The following is a 20,789-nucleotide window of genomic DNA, read 5'->3' on the forward strand; positions in this document are numbered from 1 at the left end:
ACGTGAGGGCATGAAATGAACAGCTGCTGATGTCTGCACAGCATCCAGCGACCACCTAGCTGGCCTAGGGGGGTCTCATTTTCCCCCGTCAAACGGCTTGCCCGATCTAAGGCTAATTTCTTTCTTTTTATCGGCACCAGGCTTAAAACTCAGTTTAAGGCGATAGTTCCGGGCTATGTTTGACTCCAGAGTTGAATCTGTCATCCCGCATTTCCTCAGCAAATCAAGCTACCCATCTCAAGTCTCATGAGCTGAGGACGGCAAAGTCCCTGTGGGCTTAGGACAGTCAAAGAAACCCCTGGGCTGCATGCTAAGCCCCTTTTCGGCTTCACTTTCCGAATCCTGCCCTAGCTTGCGATTAGTTTTTTTCTCACTTCTTGCCCCCATCTCCCACCTTGCCTCATGGTCTCCCCTCCTCTGCGCACCTGACAGTTTGCCTGCCCTTCCACTGCCTGTCTCCAGACTTTCCAAGGAGAAAAGGCAAAGCACTAAAGCGGGCCGGGCAACGGGTCAAGTTCCGCTTTCGGCGACTAGCAGGGAGGTAGCGTGGCCGAGCGGTCTAAGGCGCTGGATTAAGGCTCCAGTCTCTTCGGAGGCGTGGGTTCAAATCCCACCGCTGCCACTTTTCCTGGCCTTGCATTTTAAAGAAGAACGTAACGTTGACCTCTTCCTTCATTAGTGCCACCTCTGTCGCAATGAGCAAGCGGATGGTATGCCACACCCTGCAGGAAAAAGGTTTCGCTTCTGACGTCTTGCTTTTCTGGACATCCAGTCTCAAGTTTCCCATCTGGAACGGCGCTCCCTGCTGCTTTGTGAAGGCTTGCTGCAAGAGCCTTCGAAACCCAGGAGCTCTTGCGTTGAGCTGTGACGCGTCCTGGGAAGACCTCCCGTTGCAGCGGAATGAGCCCCACTTCCAGGGCGTGCTGGTAGCAAATTTCCCACAGCCCACAGGGAGCAAACGATCCCAGGTGTGATGTATCACCAGGAGAGGCTGAGATGAGAGTAGGGGTTCACGCGTGTGCCCGGACCGAGGTTAATGATGGGATTAGAGCTAGGGTTAGATGCAGGGAAAGAGTGTGAGTTATAATTAGGGATAAAGCTAACAGGTGATCATTACTCGTCATGTAACATGATACAAAGGGTCAGAAGAGGAACTGATTCAGGGTTACAATTTGGACTTCGCAGACAACAGGAGCACTAAATGGTGCTGAGGGGGACTCAATAAAGTGGACCGGCCGCCTAATGTAAGCAATTGTGCACAAATATTGTACGATGACTAGCGTTGCCGGTGCTTTTTTCTTAAAGAGTCAGTTCTTGGCACCCATTCCCTACTTGACTCAGCCTAATCTTCAAGAATATTTGTCAAGAACTAAAAAAAATCCAGAAAAGGTTTAACCTCCCCGTCGGGGTGACAGGCGGGGATACTGACCACTATACTAACGAGGAGACGTGAGGGCATGAAATGAACAGCTGCTGATGTCTGCACAGCATCCAGCGACCACCTAGCTGGCCTAGGGGGTCTCATTTTCCCCCGTCAAACGGCTTGCCCGATCTAAGGCTAATTTCTTTCTTTTTATCGGCACCAGGCTTAAAACTCAGTTTAAGGCGATAGTTCCGGGCTATGTTTGACTCCAGAGTTGAATCTGTCATCCCGCATTTCCTCAGCAAATCAAGCTACCCATCTCAAGTCTCATGAGCTGAGGACGGCAAAGTCCCTGTGGGCTTAGGACAGTCAAAGAAACCCCTGGGCTGCATGCTAAGCCCCTTTTCGGCTTCACTTTCCGAATCCTGCCCTAGCTTGCGATTAGTTTTTTTCTCACTTCTTGCCCCCATCTCCCACCTTGCCTCATGGTCTCCCCTCCTCTGCGCACCTGACAGTTTGCCTGCCCTTCCACTGCCTGTCTCCAGACTTTCCAAGGAGAAAAGGCAAAGCACTAAAGCGGGCCGGGCAACGGGTCAAGTTCCGCTTTCGGCGACTAGCAGGGAGGTAGCGTGGCCGAGCGGTCTAAGGCGCTGGATGAAGGCTCCAGTCTCTTCGGAGGCGTGGGTTCAAATCCCACCGCTGCCACTTTTCATGGCCTTGCATTTTAAAGAAGAACGTAACGTTGACCTCTTCCTTCATTAGTGCCACCTCTGTCGCAATGAGCAAGCGGATGGTATGCCACACCCTGCAGGAAAAAGGTTTCGCTTCTGACGTCTTGCTTTTCTGGACATCCAGTCTCAAGTTTCCCATCTGGAACGGCGCTCCCTGCTGCTTTGTGAAGGCCTGCTGCAAGAGCCTTCGAAACCCAGGAGCTCTTGCGTTGAGCTGTGACGCGTCCTGGGAAGACCTCCCGTTGCAGCGGAATGAGCCCCACTTCCAGGGCGTGCTGGTAGCAAATTTCCCACAGCCCACAGGGAGCAAACGATCCCAGGTGTGATGTATCACCAGGAGAGGCTGAGATGAGAGTAGGGGTTCACGCGTGTGCCCGGACCGAGGTTAATGATGGGATTAGAGCTAGGGTTAGATGCAGGGAAAGAGTGAGAGTTATAATTAGGGATAAAGCTAACAGGTGATCATTACTCGTCATGTAACATGATACAAAGGGTCAGAAGAGGAACTGATTCAGGGTTACAATTTGGACTTCGCAGACAACAGGAGCACTAAATGGTGCTGAGGGGGACTCAATAAAGTGGACCGGCCGCCTAATGTAAGCAATTGTGCACAAATATTGTACGATGACTAGCGTTGCCGGTGCTTTTTTCTTAAAGAGTCAGTTCTTGGCACCCATTCCCTACTTGACTCAGCCTAATCTTCAAGAATATTTGTCAAGAACTAAAAAAAATCCAGAAACGGTTTAACCTCCCCGTCGGGGAATTGAACCCCGGTCTCCCGCGTGACAGGCGGGGATACTGACCACTATACTAACGAGGAGACGTGAGGGCATGAAATGAACAGCTGCTGATGTCTGCACAGCATCCAGCGACCACCTAGCTGGCCTAGGGGGGTCTCATTTTCCCCCGTCAAACGGCTTGCCCGATCTAAGGCTAATTTCTTTCTTTTTATCGGCACCAGGCTTAAAACTCAGTTTAAGGCGATAGTTCCGGGCTATGTTTGACTCCAGAGTTGAATCTGTCATCCCGCATTTCCTCAGCAAATCAAGCTACCCATCTCAAGTCTCATGAGCTGAGGACGGCAAAGTCCCTGTGGGCTTAGGACAGTCAAAGAAACCCCTGGGCTGCATGCTAAGCCCCTTTTCGGCTTCACTTTCCGAATCCTGCCCTAGCTTGCGATTAGTTTTTTTCTCACTTCTTGCCCCCATCTCCCACCTTGCCTCATGGTCTCCCCTCCTCTGCGCACCTGACAGTTTGCCTGCCCTTCCACTGCCTGTCTCCAGACTTTCCAAGGAGAAAAGGCAAAGCACTAAAGCGGGCCGGGCAACGGGTCAAGTTCCGCTTTCGGCGACTAGCAGGGAGGTAGCGTGGCCGAGCGGTCTAAGGCGCTGGATTAAGGCTCCAGTCTCTTCGGAGGCGTGGGTTCAAATCCCACCGCTGCCACTTTTCCTGGCCTTGCATTTTAAAGAAGAACGTAACGTTGACCTCTTCCTTCATTAGTGCCACCTCTGTCGCAATGAGCAAGCGGATGGTATGCCACACCCTGCAGGAAAAAGGTTTCGCTTCTGACGTCTTGCTTTTCTGGACATCCAGTCTCAAGTTTCCCATCTGGAACGGCGCTCCCTGCTGCTTTGTGAAGGCTTGCTGCAAGAGCCTTCGAAACCCAGGAGCTCTTGCGTTGAGCTGTGACGCGTCCTGGGAAGACCTCCCGTTGCAGCGGAATGAGCCCCACTTCCAGGGCGTGCTGGTAGCAAATTTCCCACAGCCCACAGGGAGCAAACGATCCCAGGTGTGATGTATCACCAGGAGAGGCTGAGATGAGAGTAGGGGTTCACGCGTGTGCCCGGACCGAGGTTAATGATGGGATTAGAGCTAGGGTTAGATGCAGGGAAAGAGTGAGAGTTATAATTAGGGATAAAGCTAACAGGTGATCATTACTCGTCATGTAACATGATACAAAGGGTCAGAAGAGGAACTGATTCAGGGTTACAATTTGGACTTCGCAGACAACAGGAGCACTAAATGGTGCTGAGGGGGACTCAATAAAGTGGACCGGCCGCCTAATGTAAGCAATTGTGCACAAATATTGTACGATGACTAGCGTTGCCGGTGCTTTTTTCTTAAAGAGTCAGTTCTTGGCACCCATTCCCTACTTGACTCAGCCTAATCTTCAAGAATATTTGTCAAGAACTAAAAAAAATCCAGAAACGGTTTAACCTCCCCGTCGGGGAATTGAACCCCGGTCTCCCGCGTGACAGGCGGGGATACTGACCACTATACTAACGAGGAGACGTGAGGGCATGAAATGAACAGCTGCTGATGTCTGCACAGCATCCAGCGACCACCTAGCTGGCCTAGGGGGGTCTCATTTTCCCCCGTCAAACGGCTTGCCCGATCTAAGGCTAATTTCTTTCTTTTTATCGGCACCAGGCTTAAAACTCAGTTTAAGGCGATAGTTCCGGGCTATGTTTGACTCCAGAGTTGAATCTGTCATCCCGCATTTCCTCAGCAAATCAAGCTACCCATCTCAAGTCTCATGAGCTGAGGACGGCAAAGTCCCTGTGGGCTTAGGACAGTCAAAGAAACCCCTGGGCTGCATGCTAAGCCCGTTTTCGGCTTCACTTTCCGAATCCTGCCCTAGCTTGCGATTAGTTTTTTTCTCACTTCTTGCCCCCATCTCCCACCTTGCCTCATGGTCTCCCCTCCTCTGCGCACCTGACAGTTTGCCTGCCCTTCCACTGCCTGTCTCCAGACTTTCCAAGGAGAAAAGGCAAAGCACTAAAGCGGGCCGGGCAACGGGTCAAGTTCCGCTTTCGGCGACTAGCAGGGAGGTAGCGTGGCCGAGCGGTCTAAGGCGCTGGATTAAGGCTCCAGTCTCTTCGGAGGCGTGGGTTCAAATCCCACCGCTGCCACTTTTCCTGGCCTTGCATTTTAAAGAAGAACGTAACGTTGACCTCTTCCTTCATTAGTGCCACCTCTGTCGCAATGAGCAAGCGGATGGTATGCCACACCCTGCAGGAAAAACGTTTCGCTTCTGACGTCTTGCTTTTCTGGACATCCAGTCTCAAGTTTCCCATCTGGAACGGCGCTCCCTGCTGCTTTGTGAAGGCTTGCTGCAAGAGCCTTCGAAACCCAGGAGCTCTTGCGTTGAGCTGTGACGCGTCCTGGGAAGACCTCCCGTTGCAGCGGAATGAGCCCCACTTCCAGGGCGTGCTGGTAGCAAATTTCCCACAGCCCACAGGGAGCAAACGATCCCAGGTGTGATGTATCACCAGGAGAGGCTGAGATGAGAGTAGGGGTTCACGCGTGTGCCCGGACCGAGGTTAATGATGGGATTAGAGCTAGGGTTAGATGCAGGGAAAGAGTGAGAGTTATAATTAGGGATAAAGCTAACAGGTGATCATTACTCGTCATGTAACATGATACAAAGGGTCAGAAGAGGAACTGATTCAGGGTTACAATTTGGACTTCGCAGACAACAGGAGCACTAAATGGTGCTGAGGGGGACTCAATAAAGTGGACCGGCCGCCTAATGTAAGCAATTGTGCACAAATATTGTACGATGACTAGCGTTGCCGGTGCTTTTTTCTTAAAGAGTCAGTTCTTGGCACCCATTCCCTACTTGACTCAGCCTAATCTTCAAGAATATTTGTCAAGAACTAAAAAAAATCCAGAAACGGTTTAACCTCCCCGTCGGGGAATTGAACCCCGGTCTCCCGCGTGACAGGCGGGGATACTGACCACTATACTAACGAGGAGACGTGAGGGCATGAAATGAACAGCTGCTGATGTCTGCACAGCATCCAGCGACCACCTAGCTGGCCTAGGGGGGTCTCATTTTCCCCCGTCAAACGGCTTGCCCGATCTAAGGCTAATTTCTTTCTTTTTATCGGCACCAGGCTTAAAACTCAGTTTAAGGCGATAGTTCCGGGCTATGTTTGACTCCAGAGTTGAATCTGTCATCCCGCATTTCCTCAGCAAATCAAGCTACCCATCTCAAGTCTCATGAGCTGAGGACGGCAAAGTCCCTGTGGGCTTAGGACAGTCAAAGAAACCCCTGGGCTGCATGCTAAGCCCCTTTTCGGCTTCACTTTCCGAATCCTGCCCTAGCTTGCGATTAGTTTTTTTCTCACTTCTTGCCCCCATCTCCCACCTTGCCTCATGGTCTCCCCTCCTCTGCGCACCTGACAGTTTGCCTGCCCTTCCACTGCCTGTCTCCAGACTTTCCAAGGAGAAAAGGCAAAGCACTAAAGCGGGCCGGGCAACGGGTCAAGTTCCGCTTTCGGCGACTAGCAGGGAGGTAGCGTGGCCGAGCGGTCTAAGGCGCTGGATTAAGGCTCCAGTCTCTTCGGAGGCGTGGGTTCAAATCCCACCGCTGCCACTTTTCCTGGCCTTGCATTTTAAAGAAGAACGTAACGTTGACCTCTTCCTTCATTAGTGCCACCTCTGTCGCAATGAGCAAGCGGATGGTATGCCACACCCTGCAGGAAAAAGGTTTCGCTTCTGACGTCTTGCTTTTCTGGACATCCAGTCTCAAGTTTCCCATCTGGAACGGCGCTCCCTGCTGCTTTGTGAAGGCTTGCTGCAAGAGCCTTCGAAACCCAGGAGCTCTTGCGTTGAGCTGTGACGCGTCCTGGGAAGACCTCCCGTTGCAGCGGAATGAGCCCCACTTCCAGGGCGTGCTGGTAGCAAATTTCCCACAGCCCACAGGGAGCAAACGATCCCAGGTGTGATGTATCACCAGGAGAGGCTGAGATGAGAGTAGGGGTTCACGCGTGTGCCCGGACCGAGGTTAATGATGGGATTAGAGCTAGGGTTAGATGCAGGGAAAGAGTGAGAGTTATAATTAGGGATAAAGCTAACAGGTGATCATTACTCGTCATGTAACATGATACAAAGGGTCAGAAGAGGAACTGATTCAGGGTTACAATTTGGACTTCGCAGACAACAGGAGCACTAAATGGTGCTGAGGGGGACTCAATAAAGTGGACCGGCCGCCTAATGTAAGCAATTGTGCACAAATATTGTACGATGACTAGCGTTGCCGGTGCTTTTTTCTTAAAGAGTCAGTTCTTGGCACCCATTCCCTACTTGACTCAGCCTAATCTTCAAGAATATTTGTCAAGAACTAAAAAAAATCCAGAAAAGGTTTAACCTCCCCGTCGGGGAATTGAACCCCGGTCTCCCGCGTGACAGGCGGGGATACTGACCACTATACTAACGAGGAGACGTGAGGGCATGAAATGAACAGCTGCTGATGTCTGCACAGCATCCAGCGACCACCTAGCTGGCCTAGGGGGTCTCATTTTCCCCCGTCAAACGGCTTGCCCGATCTAAGGCTAATTTCTTTCTTTTTATCGGCACCAGGCTTAAAACTCAGTTTAAGGCGATAGTTCCGGGCTATGTTTGACTCCAGAGTTGAATCTGTCATCCCGCATTTCCTCAGCAAATCAAGCTACCCATCTCAAGTCTCATGAGCTGAGGACGGCAAAGTCCCTGTGGGCTTAGGACAGTCAAAGAAACCCCTGGGCTGCATGCTAAGCCCCTTTTCGGCTTCACTTTCCGAATCCTGCCCTAGCTTGCGATTAGTTTTTTTCTCACTTCTTGCCCCCATCTCCCACCTTGCCTCATGGTCTCCCCTCCTCTGCGCACCTGACAGTTTGCCTGCCCTTCCACTGCCTGTCTCCAGACTTTCCAAGGAGAAAAGGCAAAGCACTAAAGCGGGCCGGGCAACGGGTCAAGTTCCGCTTTCGGCGACTAGCAGGGAGGTAGCGTGGCCGAGCGGTCTAAGGCGCTGGATGAAGGCTCCAGTCTCTTCGGAGGCGTGGGTTCAAATCCCACCGCTGCCACTTTTCATGGCCTTGCATTTTAAAGAAGAACGTAACGTTGACCTCTTCCTTCATTAGTGCCACCTCTGTCGCAATGAGCAAGCGGATGGTATGCCACACCCTGCAGGAAAAAGGTTTCGCTTCTGACGTCTTGCTTTTCTGGACATCCAGTCTCAAGTTTCCCATCTGGAACGGCGCTCCCTGCTGCTTTGTGAAGGCCTGCTGCAAGAGCCTTCGAAACCCAGGAGCTCTTGCGTTGAGCTGTGACGCGTCCTGGGAAGACCTCCCGTTGCAGCGGAATGAGCCCCACTTCCAGGGCGTGCTGGTAGCAAATTTCCCACAGCCCACAGGGAGCAAACGATCCCAGGTGTGATGTATCACCAGGAGAGGCTGAGATGAGAGTAGGGGTTCACGCGTGTGCCCGGACCGAGGTTAATGATGGGATTAGAGCTAGGGTTAGATGCAGGGAAAGAGTGAGAGTTATAATTAGGGATAAAGCTAACAGGTGATCATTACTCGTCATGTAACATGATACAAAGGGTCAGAAGAGGAACTGATTCAGGGTTACAATTTGGACTTCGCAGACAACAGGAGCACTAAATGGTGCTCAGGGGGACTCAATAAAGTGGACCGGCCGCCTAATGTAAGCAATTGTGCACAAATATTGTACGATGACTAGCGTTGCCGGTGCTTTTTTCTTAAAGAGTCAGTTCTTGGCACCCATTCCCTACTTGACTCAGCCTAATCTTCAAGAATATTTGTCAAGAACTAAAAAAAATCCAGAAACGGTTTAACCTCCCCGTCGGGGAATTGGGGATACTGACCACTATACTAACGAGGAGACGTGAGGGCATGAAATGAACAGCTGCTGATGTCTGCACAGCATCCAGCGACCACCTAGCTGGCCTAGGGGGGTCTCATTTTCCCCCGTCAAACGGCTTGCCCGATCTAAGGCTAATTTCTTTCTTTTTATCGGCACCAGGCTTAAAACTCAGTTTAAGGCGATAGTTCCGGGCTATGTTTGACTCCAGAGTTGAATCTGTCATCCCGCATTTCCTCAGCAAATCAAGCTACCCATCTCAAGTCTCATGAGCTGAGGACGGCAAAGTCCCTGTGGGCTTAGGACAGTCAAAGAAACCCCTGGGCTGCATGCTAAGCCCCTTTTCGGCTTCACTTTCCGAATCCTGCCCTAGCTTGCGATTAGTTTTTTTCTCACTTCTTGCCCCCATCTCCCACCTTGCCTCATGGTCTCCCCTCCTCTGCGCACCTGACAGTTTGCCTGCCCTTCCACTGCCTGTCTCCAGACTTTCCAAGGAGAAAAGGCAAAGCACTAAAGCGGGCCGGGCAACGGGTCAAGTTCCGCTTTCGGCGACTAGCAGGGAGGTAGCGTGGCCGAGCGGTCTAAGGCGCTGGATTAAGGCTCCAGTCTCTTCGGAGGCGTGGGTTCAAATCCCACCGCTGCCACTTTTCCTGGCCTTGCATTTTAAAGAAGAACGTAACGTTGACCTCTTCCTTCATTAGTGCCACCTCTGTCGCAATGAGCAAGCGGATGGTATGCCACACCCTGCAGGAAAAAGGTTTCGCTTCTGACGTCTTGCTTTTCTGGACATCCAGTCTCAAGTTTCCCATCTGGAACGGCGCTCCCTGCTGCTTTGTGAAGGCTTGCTGCAAGAGCCTTCGAAACCCAGGAGCTCTTGCGTTGAGCTGTGACGCGTCCTGGGAAGACCTCCCGTTGCAGCGGAATGAGCCCCACTTCCAGGGCGTGCTGGTAGCAAATTTCCCACAGCCCACAGGGAGCAAACGATCCCAGGTGTGATGTATCACCAGGAGAGGCTGAGATGAGAGTAGGGGTTCACGCGTGTGCCCGGACCGAGGTTAATGATGGGATTAGAGCTAGGGTTAGATGCAGGGAAAGAGTGAGAGTTATAATTAGGGATAAAGCTAACAGGTGATCATTACTCGTCATGTAACATGATACAAAGGGTCAGAAGAGGAACTGATTCAGGGTTACAATTTGGACTTCGCAGACAACAGGAGCACTAAATGGTGCTGAGGGGGACTCAATAAAGTGGACCGGCCGCCTAATGTAAGCAATTGTGCACAAATATTGTACGATGACTAGCGTTGCCGGTGCTTTTTTCTTAAAGAGTCAGTTCTTGGCACCCATTCCCTACTTGACTCAGCCTAATCTTCAAGAATATTTGTCAAGAACTAAAAAAAATCCAGAAACGGTTTAACCTCCCCGTCGGGGAATTGAACCCCGGTCTCCCGCGTGACAGGCGGGGATACTGACCACTATACTAACGAGGAGACGTGAGGGCATGAAATGAACAGCTGCTGATGTCTGCACAGCATCCAGCGACCACCTAGCTGGCCTAGGGGGGTCTCATTTTCCCCCGTCAAACGGCTTGCCCGATCTAAGGCTAATTTCTTTCTTTTTATCGGCACCAGGCTTAAAACTCAGTTTAAGGCGATAGTTCCGGGCTATGTTTGACTCCAGAGTTGAATCTGTCATCCCGCATTTCCTCAGCAAATCAAGCTACCCATCTCAAGTCTCATGAGCTGAGGACGGCAAAGTCCCTGTGGGCTTAGGACAGTCAAAGAAACCCCTGGGCTGCATGCTAAGCCCCTTTTCGGCTTCACTTTCCGAATCCTGCCCTAGCTTGCGATTAGTTTTTTTCTCACTTCTTGCCCCCATCTCCCACCTTGCCTCATGGTCTCCCCTCCTCTGCGCACCTGACAGTTTGCCTGCCCTTCCACTGCCTGTCTCCAGACTTTCCAAGGAGAAAAGGCAAAGCACTAAAGCGGGCCGGGCAACGGGTCAAGTTCCGCTTTCGGCGACTAGCAGGGAGGTAGCGTGGCCGAGCGGTCTAAGGCGCTGGATTAAGGCTCCAGTCTCTTCGGAGGCGTGGGTTCAAATCCCACCGCTGCCACTTTTCCTGGCCTTGCATTTTAAAGAAGAACGTAACGTTGACCTCTTCCTTCATTAGTGCCACCTCTGTCGCAATGAGCAAGCGGATGGTATGCCACACCCTGCAGGAAAAAGGTTTCGCTTCTGACGTCTTGCTTTTCTGGACATCCAGTCTCAAGTTTCCCATCTGGAACGGCGCTCCCTGCTGCTTTGTGAAGGCTTGCTGCAAGAGCCTTCGAAACCCAGGAGCTCTTGCGTTGAGCTGTGACGCGTCCTGGGAAGACCTCCCGTTGCAGCGGAATGAGCCCCACTTCCAGGGCGTGCTGGTAGCAAATTTCCCACAGCCCACAGGGAGCAAACGATCCCAGGTGTGATGTATCACCAGGAGAGGCTGAGATGAGAGTAGGGGTTCACGCGTGTGCCCGGACCGAGGTTAATGATGGGATTAGAGCTAGGGTTAGATGCAGGGAAAGAGTGAGAGTTATAATTAGGGATAAAGCTAACAGGTGATCATTACTCGTCATGTAACATGATACAAAGGGTCAGAAGAGGAACTGATTCAGGGTTACAATTTGGACTTCGCAGACAACAGGAGCACTAAATGGTGCTGAGGGGGACTCAATAAAGTGGACCGGCCGCCTAATGTAAGCAATTGTGCACAAATATTGTACGATGACTAGCGTTGCCGGTGCTTTTTTCTTAAAGAGTCAGTTCTTGGCACCCATTCCCTACTTGACTCAGCCTAATCTTCAAGAATATTTGTCAAGAACTAAAAAAAATCCAGAAACGGTTTAACCTCCCCGTCGGGGAATTGAACCCCGGTCTCCCGCGTGACAGGCGGGGATACTGACCACTATACTAACGAGGAGACGTGAGGGCATGAAATGAACAGCTGCTGATGTCTGCACAGCATCCAGCGACCACCTAGCTGGCCTAGGGGGGTCTCATTTTCCCCCGTCAAACGGCTTGCCCGATCTAAGGCTAATTTCTTTCTTTTTATCGGCACCAGGCTTAAAACTCAGTTTAAGGCGATAGTTCCGGGCTATGTTTGACTCCAGAGTTGAATCTGTCATCCCGCATTTCCTCAGCAAATCAAGCTACCCATCTCAAGTCTCATGAGCTGAGGACGGCAAAGTCCCTGTGGGCTTAGGACAGTCAAAGAAACCCCTGGGCTGCATGCTAAGCCCCTTTTCGGCTTCACTTTCCGAATCCTGCCCTAGCTTGCGATTAGTTTTTTTCTCACTTCTTGCCCCCATCTCCCACCTTGCCTCATGGTCTCCCCTCCTCTGCGCACCTGACAGTTTGCCTGCCCTTCCACTGCCTGTCTCCAGACTTTCCAAGGAGAAAAGGCAAAGCACTAAAGCGGGCCGGGCAACGGGTCAAGTTCCGCTTTCGGCGACTAGCAGGGAGGTAGCGTGGCCGAGCGGTCTAAGGCGCTGGATTAAGGCTCCAGTCTCTTCGGAGGCGTGGGTTCAAATCCCACCGCTGCCACTTTTCCTGGCCTTGCATTTTAAAGAAGAACGTAACGTTGACCTCTTCCTTCATTAGTGCCACCTCTGTCGCAATGAGCAAGCGGATGGTATGCCACACCCTGCAGGAAAAAGGTTTCGCTTCTGACGTCTTGCTTTTCTGGACATCCAGTCTCAAGTTTCCCATCTGGAACGGCGCTCCCTGCTGCTTTGTGAAGGCTTGCTGCAAGAGCCTTCGAAACCCAGGAGCTCTTGCGTTGAGCTGTGACGCGTCCTGGGAAGACCTCCCGTTGCAGCGGAATGAGCCCCACTTCCAGGGCGTGCTGGTAGCAAATTTCCCACAGCCCACAGGGAGCAAACGATCCCAGGTGTGATGTATCACCAGGAGAGGCTGAGATGAGAGTAGGGGTTCACGCGTGTGCCCGGACCGAGGTTAATGATGGGATTAGAGCTAGGGTTAGATGCAGGGAAAGAGTGAGAGTTATAATTAGGGATAAAGCTAACAGGTGATCATTACTCGTCATGTAACATGATACAAAGGGTCAGAAGAGGAACTGATTCAGGGTTACAATTTGGACTTCGCAGACAACAGGAGCACTAAATGGTGCTGAGGGGGACTCAATAAAGTGGACCGGCCGCCTAATGTAAGCAATTGTGCACAAATATTGTACGATGACTAGCGTTGCCGGTGCTTTTTTCTTAAAGAGTCAGTTCTTGGCACCCATTCCCTACTTGACTCAGCCTAATCTTCAAGAATATTTGTCAAGAACTAAAAAAAATCCAGAAAAGGTTTAACCTCCCCGTCGGGGAATTGAACCCCGGTCTGGCGGGGATACTGACCACTATACTAACGAGGAGACGTGAGGGCATGAAATGAACAGCTGCTGATGTCTGCACAGCATCCAGCGACCACCTAGCTGGCCTAGGGGGTCTCATTTTCCCCCGTCAAACGGCTTGCCCGATCTAAGGCTAATTTCTTTCTTTTTATCGGCACCAGGCTTAAAACTCAGTTTAAGGCGATAGTTCCGGGCTATGTTTGACTCCAGAGTTGAATCTGTCATCCCGCATTTCCTCAGCAAATCAAGCTACCCATCTCAAGTCTCATGAGCTGAGGACGGCAAAGTCCCTGTGGGCTTAGGACAGTCAAAGAAACCCCTGGGCTGCATGCTAAGCCCCTTTTCGGCTTCACTTTCCGAATCCTGCCCTAGCTTGCGATTAGTTTTTTTCTCACTTCTTGCCCCCATCTCCCACCTTGCCTCATGGTCTCCCCTCCTCTGCGCACCTGACAGTTTGCCTGCCCTTCCACTGCCTGTCTCCAGACTTTCCAAGGAGAAAAGGCAAAGCACTAAAGCGGGCCGGGCAACGGGTCAAGTTCCGCTTTCGGCGACTAGCAGGGAGGTAGCGTGGCCGAGCGGTCTAAGGCGCTGGATTAAGGCTCCAGTCTCTTCGGAGGCGTGGGTTCAAATCCCACCGCTGCCACTTTTCCTGGCCTTGCATTTTAAAGAAGAACGTAACGTTGACCTCTTCCTTCATTAGTGCCACCTCTGTCGCAATGAGCAAGCGGATGGTATGCCACACCCTGCAGGAAAAAGGTTTCGCTTCTGACGTCTTGCTTTTCTGGACATCCAGTCTCAAGTTTCCCATCTGGAACGGCGCTCCCTGCTGCTTTGTGAAGGCTTGCTGCAAGAGCCTTCGAAACCCAGGAGCTCTTGCGTTGAGCTGTGACGCGTCCTGGGAAGACCTCCCGTTGCAGCGGAATGAGCCCCACTTCCAGGGCGTGCTGGTAGCAAATTTCCCACAGCCCACAGGGAGCAAACGATCCCAGGTGTGATGTATCACCAGGAGAGGCTGAGATGAGAGTAGGGGTTCACGCGTGTGCCCGGACCGAGGTTAATGATGGGATTAGAGCTAGGGTTAGATGCAGGGAAAGAGTGAGAGTTATAATTAGGGATAAAGCTAACAGGTGATCATTACTCGTCATGTAACATGATACAAAGGGTCAGAAGAGGAACTGATTCAGGGTTACAATTTGGACTTCGCAGACAACAGGAGCACTAAATGGTGCTGAGGGGGACTCAATAAAGTGGACCGGCCGCCTAATGTAAGCAATTGTGCACAAATATTGTACGATGACTAGCGTTGCCGGTGCTTTTTTCTTAAAGAGTCAGTTCTTGGCACCCATTCCCTACTTGACTCAGCCTAATCTTCAAGAATATTTGTCAAGAACTAAAAAAAATCCAGAAACGGTTTAACCTCCCCGTCGGGGACGGTCTCCCGCGTGACAGGCGGGGATACTGACCACTATACTAACGAGGAGACGTGAGGGCATGAAATGAACAGCTGCTGATGTCTGCACAGCATCCAGCGACCACCTAGCTGGCCTAGGGGGGTCTCATTTTCCCCCGTCAAACGGCTTGCCCGATCTAAGGCTAATTTCTTTCTTTTTATCGGCACCAGGCTTAAAACTCAGTTTAAGGCGATAGTTCCGGGCTATGTTTGACTCCAGAGTTGAATCTGTCATCCCGCATTTCCTCAGCAAATCAAGCTACCCATCTCAAGTCTCATGAGCTGAGGACGGCAAAGTCCCTGTGGGCTTAGGACAGTCAAAGAAACCCCTGGGCTGCATGCTAAGCCCCTTTTCGGCTTCACTTTCCGAATCCTGCCCTAGCTTGCGATTAGTTTTTTTCTCACTTCTTGCCCCCATCTCCCACCTTGCCTCATGGTCTCCCCTCCTCTGCGCACCTGACAGTTTGCCTGCCCTTCCACTGCCTGTCTCCAGACTTTCCAAGGAGAAAAGGCAAAGCACTAAAGCGGGCCGGGCAACGGGTCAAGTTCCGCTTTCGGCGACTAGCAGGGAGGTAGCGTGGCCGAGCGGTCTAAGGCGCTGGATTAAGGCTCCAGTCTCTTCGGAGGCGTGGGTTCAAATCCCACCGCTGCCACTTTTCCTGGCCTTGCATTTTAAAGAAGAACGTAACGTTGACCTCTTCCTTCATTAGTGCCACCTCTGTCGCAATGAGCAAGCGGATGGTATGCCACACCCTGCAGGAAAAAGGTTTCGCTTCTGACGTCTTGCTTTTCTGGACATCCAGTCTCAAGTTTCCCATCTGGAACGGCGCTCCCTGCTGCTTTGTGAAGGCTTGCTGCAAGAGCCTTCGAAACCCAGGAGCTCTTGCGTTGAGCTGTGACGCGTCCTGGGAAGACCTCCCGTTGCAGCGGAATGAGCCCCACTTCCAGGGCGTGCTGGTAGCAAATTTCCCACAGCCCACAGGGAGCAAACGATCCCAGGTGTGATGTATCACCAGGAGAGGCTGAGATGAGAGTAGGGGTTCACGCGTGTGCCCGGACCGAGGTTAATGATGGGATTAGAGCTAGGGTTAGATGCAGGGAAAGAGTGAGAGTTATAATTAGGGATAAAGCTAACAGGTGATCATTACTCGTCATGTAACATGATACAAAGGGTCAGAAGAGGAACTGATTCAGGGTTACAATTTGGACTTCGCAGACAACAGGAGCACTAAATGGTGCTCAGGGGGACTCAATAAAGTGGACCGGCCGCCTAATGTAAGCAATTGTGCACAAATATTGTACGATGACTAGCGTTGCCGGTGCTTTTTTCTTAAAGAGTCAGTTCTTGGCACCCATTCCCTACTTGACTCAGCCTAATCTTCAAGAATATTTGTCAAGAACTAAAAAAAATCCAGAAACGGTTTAACCTCCCCGTCGGGGAATTGAACCCCGGTCTCCCGCGTGACAGGCGGGGATACTGACCACTATACTAACGAGGAGACGTGAGGGCATGAAATGAACAGCTGCTGATGTCTGCACAGCATCCAGCGACCACCTAGCTGGCCTAGGGGGGTCTCATTTTCCCCCGTCAAACGGCTTGCCCGATCTAAGGCTAATTTCTTTCTTTTTATCGGCACCAGGCTTAAAACTCAGTTTAAGGCGATAGTTCCGGGCTATGTTTGACTCCAGAGTTGAATCTGTCATCCCGCATTTCCTCAGCAAATCAAGCTACCCATCTCAAGTCTCATGAGCTGAGGACGGCAAAGTCCCTGTGGGCTTAGGACAGTCAAAGAAACCCCTGGGCTGCATGCTAAGCCCCTTTTCGGCTTCACTTTCCGAATCCTGCCCTAGCTTGCGATTAGTTTTTTTCTCACTTCTTGCCCCCATCTCCCACCTTGCCTCATGGTCTCCCCTCCTCTGCGCACCTGACAGTTTGCCTGCCCTTCCACTGCCTGTCTCCAGACTTTCCAAGGAGAAAAGGCAAAGCACTAAAGCGGGCCGGGCAACGGGTCAAGTTCCGCTTTCGGCGACTAGCAGGGAGGTAGCGTGGCCGAGCGGTCTAAGGCGCTGGATTAAGGCTCCAGTCTCTTCGGAGGCGTGGGTTCAAATCCCACCGCTGCCACTTTTCCTGGCCTTGCATTTTAAAGAAGAACGTAACGTTGACCTCTTCCTTCATTAGTGCCACCTCTGTCGCAATGAGCAAGCGGATGGTATGCCACACCCTGCAGGAAAAAGGTTTCGCTTCTGACGTCTTGCTTTTCTGGACATCCAGTCTCAAGTTTCCCATCTGGAACGGCGCTCCCTGCTGCTTTGTGAAGGCTTGCTGCAAGAGCCTTCGAAACCCAGGAGCTCTTGCGTTGAGCTGTGACGCGTCCTGGGAAGACCTCCCGTTGCAGCGGAATGAGCCCCACTTCCAGGGCGTGCTGGTAGCAAATTTCCCACAGCCCACAGGGAGCAAACGATCCCAGGTGTGATGTATCACCAGGAGAGGCTGAGATGAGAGTAGGGGTTCACGCGTGTGCCCGGACCGAGGTTAATGATGGGATTAGAGCTAGGGTTAGATGCAGGGAAAGAGTGAGAGTTATAATTAGGGATAAAGCTAACAGGTGATCATTACTCGTCATGTAACATGATACAAAGGGTCAGAAGAGGAACTGATTCAGGGTTACAATTTGGACTTCGCAGACAACAGGAGCACTAAATGGTGCTGAGGGGGACTCAATAAAGTGGACCGGCCGCCTAATGTAAGCAATTGTGCACAAATATTGTACGATGACTAGCGTTGCCGGTGCTTTTTTCTTAAAGAGTCAGTTCTTGGCACCCATTCCCTACTTGACTCAGCCTAATCTTCAAGAATATTTGTCAAGAACTAAAAAAAATCCAGAAACGGTTTAACCTCCCCGTCGGGGAATTGAACCCCGGTCTCCCGCGTGACAGGCGGGGATACTGACCACTATACTAACGAGGAGACGTGAGGGCATGAAATGAACAGCTGCTGATGTCTGCACAGCATCCAGCGACCACCTAGCTGGCCTAGGGGGGTCTCATTTTCCCCCGTCAAACGGCTTGCCCGATCTAAGGCTAATTTCTTTCTTTTTATCGGCACCAGGCTTAAAACTCAGTTTAAGGCGATAGTTCCGGGCTATGTTTGACTCCAGAGTTGAATCTGTCATCCCGCATTTCCTCAGCAAATCAAGCTACCCATCTCAAGTCTCATGAGCTGAGGACGGCAAAGTCCCTGTGGGCTTAGGACAGTCAAAGAAACCCCTGGGCTGCATGCTAAGCCCCTTTTCGGCTTCACTTTCCGAATCCTGCCCTAGCTTGCGATTAGTTTTTTTCTCACTTCTTGCCCCCATCTCCCACCTTGCCTCATGGTCTCCCCTCCTCTGCGCACCTGACAGTTTGCCTGCCCTTCCACTGCCTGTCTCCAGACTTTCCAAGGAGAAAAGGCAAAGCACTAAAGCGGGCCGGGCAACGGGTCAAGTTCCGCTTTCGGCGACTAGCAGGGAGGTAGCGTGGCCGAGCGGTCTAAGGCGCTGGATTAAGGCTCCAGTCTCTTCGGAGGCGTGGGTTCAAATCCCACCGCTGCCACTTTTCCTGGCCTTGCATTTTAAAGAAGAACGTAACGTTGACCTCTTCCTTCATTAGTGCCACCTCTGTCGCAATGAGCAAGCGGATGGTATGCCACACCCTGCAGGAAAAAGGTTTCGCTTCTGACGTCTTGCTTTTCTGGACATCCAGTCTCAAGTTTCCCATCTGGAACGGCGCTCCCTGCTGCTTTGTGAAGGCTTGCTGCAAGAGCCTTCGAAACCCAGGAGCTCTTGCGTTGAGCTGTGACGCGTCCTGGGAAGACCTCCCGTTGCAGCGGAATGAGCCCCACTTCCAGGGCGTGCTGGTAGCAAATTTCCCACAGCCCACAGGGAGCAAACGATCCCAGGTGTGATGTATCACCAGGAGAGGCTGAGATGAGAGTAGGGGTTCACGCGTGTGCCCGGACCGAGGTTAATGATGGGATTAGAGCTAGGGTTAGATGCAGGGAAAGAGTGAGAGTTATAATTAGGGATAAAGCTAACAGGTGATCATTACTCGTCATGTAACATGATACAAAGGGTCAGAAGAGGAACTGATTCAGGGTTACAATTTGGACTTCGCAGACAACAGGAGCACTAAATGGTGCTGAGGGGGACTCAATAAAGTGGACCGGCCGCCTAATGTAAGCAATTGTGCACAAATATTGTACGATGACTAGCGTTGCCGGTGCTTTTTTCTTAAAGAGTCAGTTCTTGGCACCCATTCCCTACTTGACTCAGCCTAATCTTCAAGAATATTTGTCAAGAACTAAAAAAAATCCAGAAAAGGTTTAACCTCCCCGTCGGGGAATTGAACCCCGGTCTCCCGCGTGACAGGCGGGGATACTGACCACTATACTAACGAGGAGACGTGAGGGCATGAAATGAACAGCTGCTGATGTCTGCACAGCATCCAGCGACCACCTAGCTGGCCTAGGGGGTCTCATTTTCCCCCGTCAAACGGCTTGCCCGATCTAAGGCTAATTTCTTTCTTTTTATCGGCACCAGGCTTAAAACTCAGTTTAAGGCGATAGTTCCGGGCTATGTTTGACTCCAGAGTTGAATCTGTCATCCCGCATTTCCTCAGCAAATCAAGCTACCCATCTCAAGTCTCATGAGCTGAGGACGGCAAAGTCCCTGTGGGCTTAGGACAGTCAAAGAAACCCCTGGGCTGCATGCTAAGCCCCTTTTCGGCTTCACTTTCCGAATCCTGCCCTAGCTTGCGATTAGTTTTTTTCTCACTTCTTGCCCCCATCTCCCACCTTGCCTCATGGTCTCCCCTCCTCTGCGCACCTGACAGTTTGCCTGCCCTTCCACTGCCTGTCTCCAGACTTTCCAAGGAGAAAAGGCAAAGCACTAAAGCGGGCCGGGCAACGGGTCAAGTTCCGCTTTCGGCGACTAGCAGGGAGGTAGCGTGGCCGAGCGGTCTAAGGCGCTGGATGAAGGCTCCAGTCTCTTCGGAGGCGTGGGTTCAAATCCCACCGCTGCCACTTTTCATGGCCTTGCATTTTAAAGAAGAACGTAACGTTGACCTCTTCCTTCATTAGTGCCACCTCTGTCGCAATGAGCAAGCGGATGGTATGCCACACCCTGCAGGAAAAAGGTTTCGCTTCTGACGTCTTGCTTTTCTGGACATCCAGTCTCAAGTTTCCCATCTGGAACGGCGCTCCCTGCTGCTTTGTGAAGGCCTGCTGCAAGAGCCTTCGAAACCCAGGAGCTCTTGCGTTGAGCTGTGACGCGTCCTGGGAAGACCTCCCGTTGCAGCGGAATGAGCCCCACTTCCAGGGCGTGCTGGTAGCAAATTTCCCACAGCCCACAGGGAGCAAACGATCCCAGGTGTGATGTATCACCAGGAGAGGCTGAGATGAGAGTAGGGGTTCACGCGTGTGCCCGGACCGAGGTTAATGATGGGATTAGAGCTAGGGTTAGATGCAGGGAAAGAGTGAGAGTTATAATTAGGGATAAAGCTAACAGGTGATCATTACTCGTCATGTAACATGATACAAAGGGTCAGAAGAGGAACTGATTCAGGGTTACAATTTGGACTTCGCAGACAACAGGAGCACTAAATGGTGCTCAGGGGGACTCAATAAAGTGGACCGGCCGCCTAATGTAAGCAATTGTGCACAAATATTGTACGATGACTAGCGTTGCCGGTGCTTTTTTCTTAAAGAGTCAGTTCTTGGCACCCATTCCCTACTTGACTCAGCCTAATCTTCAAGAATATTTGTCAAGAACTAAAAAAAATCCAGAAACGGTTTAACCTCCCCGTCGGGGAATTGGGGATACTGACCACTATACTAACGAGGAGACGTGAGGGCATGAAATGAACAGCTGCTGATGTCTGCACAGCATCCAGCGACCACCTAGCTGGCCTAGGGGGGTCTCATTTTCCCCCGTCAAACGGCTTGCCCGATCTAAGGCTAATTTCTTTCTTTTTATCGGCACCAGGCTTAAAACTCAGTTTAAGGCGATAGTTCCGGGCTATGTTTGACTCCAGAGTTGAATCTGTCATCCCGCATTTCCTCAGCAAATCAAGCTACCCATCTCAAGTCTCATGAGCTGAGGACGGCAAAGTCCCTGTGGGCTTAGGACAGTCAAAGAAACCCCTGGGCTGCATGCTAAGCCCCTT

The 20,789-nt window shown here is 51.5% G+C and overlaps 9 non-coding genes across 9 annotated transcripts; all 9 read right to left on the bottom strand.

The window, feature by feature from the left end:
- Positions 1 to 2,842: 2,842 nt before the first annotated feature.
- Positions 2,843 to 2,914, bottom strand: TRNAD-GUC (transfer RNA aspartic acid (anticodon GUC)). The gene has a single exon. It is a non-coding gene; the product is annotated as a tRNA-Asp (tRNA).
- A 1,397-nt stretch (positions 2,915 to 4,311) lies between these two features.
- TRNAD-GUC (transfer RNA aspartic acid (anticodon GUC)) lies at positions 4,312 to 4,383 on the bottom strand. The gene has a single exon. It is a non-coding gene; the product is annotated as a tRNA-Asp (tRNA).
- A 1,397-nt stretch (positions 4,384 to 5,780) lies between these two features.
- TRNAD-GUC (transfer RNA aspartic acid (anticodon GUC)) lies at positions 5,781 to 5,852 on the bottom strand. The gene has a single exon. It is a non-coding gene; the product is annotated as a tRNA-Asp (tRNA).
- A 1,397-nt stretch (positions 5,853 to 7,249) lies between these two features.
- Positions 7,250 to 7,321, bottom strand: TRNAD-GUC (transfer RNA aspartic acid (anticodon GUC)). Its single transcript has one exon. It is a non-coding gene; the product is annotated as a tRNA-Asp (tRNA).
- Positions 7,322 to 10,160: 2,839 nt separating this feature from the next.
- On the bottom strand, positions 10,161 to 10,232 carry TRNAD-GUC (transfer RNA aspartic acid (anticodon GUC)). Its single transcript has one exon. It is a non-coding gene; the product is annotated as a tRNA-Asp (tRNA).
- Positions 10,233 to 11,629: 1,397 nt separating this feature from the next.
- TRNAD-GUC (transfer RNA aspartic acid (anticodon GUC)) lies at positions 11,630 to 11,701 on the bottom strand. Its single transcript has one exon. It is a non-coding gene; the product is annotated as a tRNA-Asp (tRNA).
- Positions 11,702 to 16,015: 4,314 nt separating this feature from the next.
- On the bottom strand, positions 16,016 to 16,087 carry TRNAD-GUC (transfer RNA aspartic acid (anticodon GUC)). The gene has a single exon. It is a non-coding gene; the product is annotated as a tRNA-Asp (tRNA).
- A 1,397-nt stretch (positions 16,088 to 17,484) lies between these two features.
- TRNAD-GUC (transfer RNA aspartic acid (anticodon GUC)) lies at positions 17,485 to 17,556 on the bottom strand. The gene has a single exon. It is a non-coding gene; the product is annotated as a tRNA-Asp (tRNA).
- Positions 17,557 to 18,953: 1,397 nt separating this feature from the next.
- Positions 18,954 to 19,025, bottom strand: TRNAD-GUC (transfer RNA aspartic acid (anticodon GUC)). Its single transcript has one exon. It is a non-coding gene; the product is annotated as a tRNA-Asp (tRNA).
- Between the last annotated feature and the right edge of the window lie 1,764 nt (positions 19,026 to 20,789).

Source organism: Ambystoma mexicanum, unplaced genomic scaffold (assembly GCF_040938575.1).
Source record: "Ambystoma mexicanum isolate Mex_15411 unplaced genomic scaffold, UKY_AmexF1_1 Mex_scaf20, whole genome shotgun sequence".
Lineage (NCBI taxonomy): Eukaryota > Metazoa > Chordata > Amphibia > Caudata > Ambystomatidae > Ambystoma > Ambystoma mexicanum.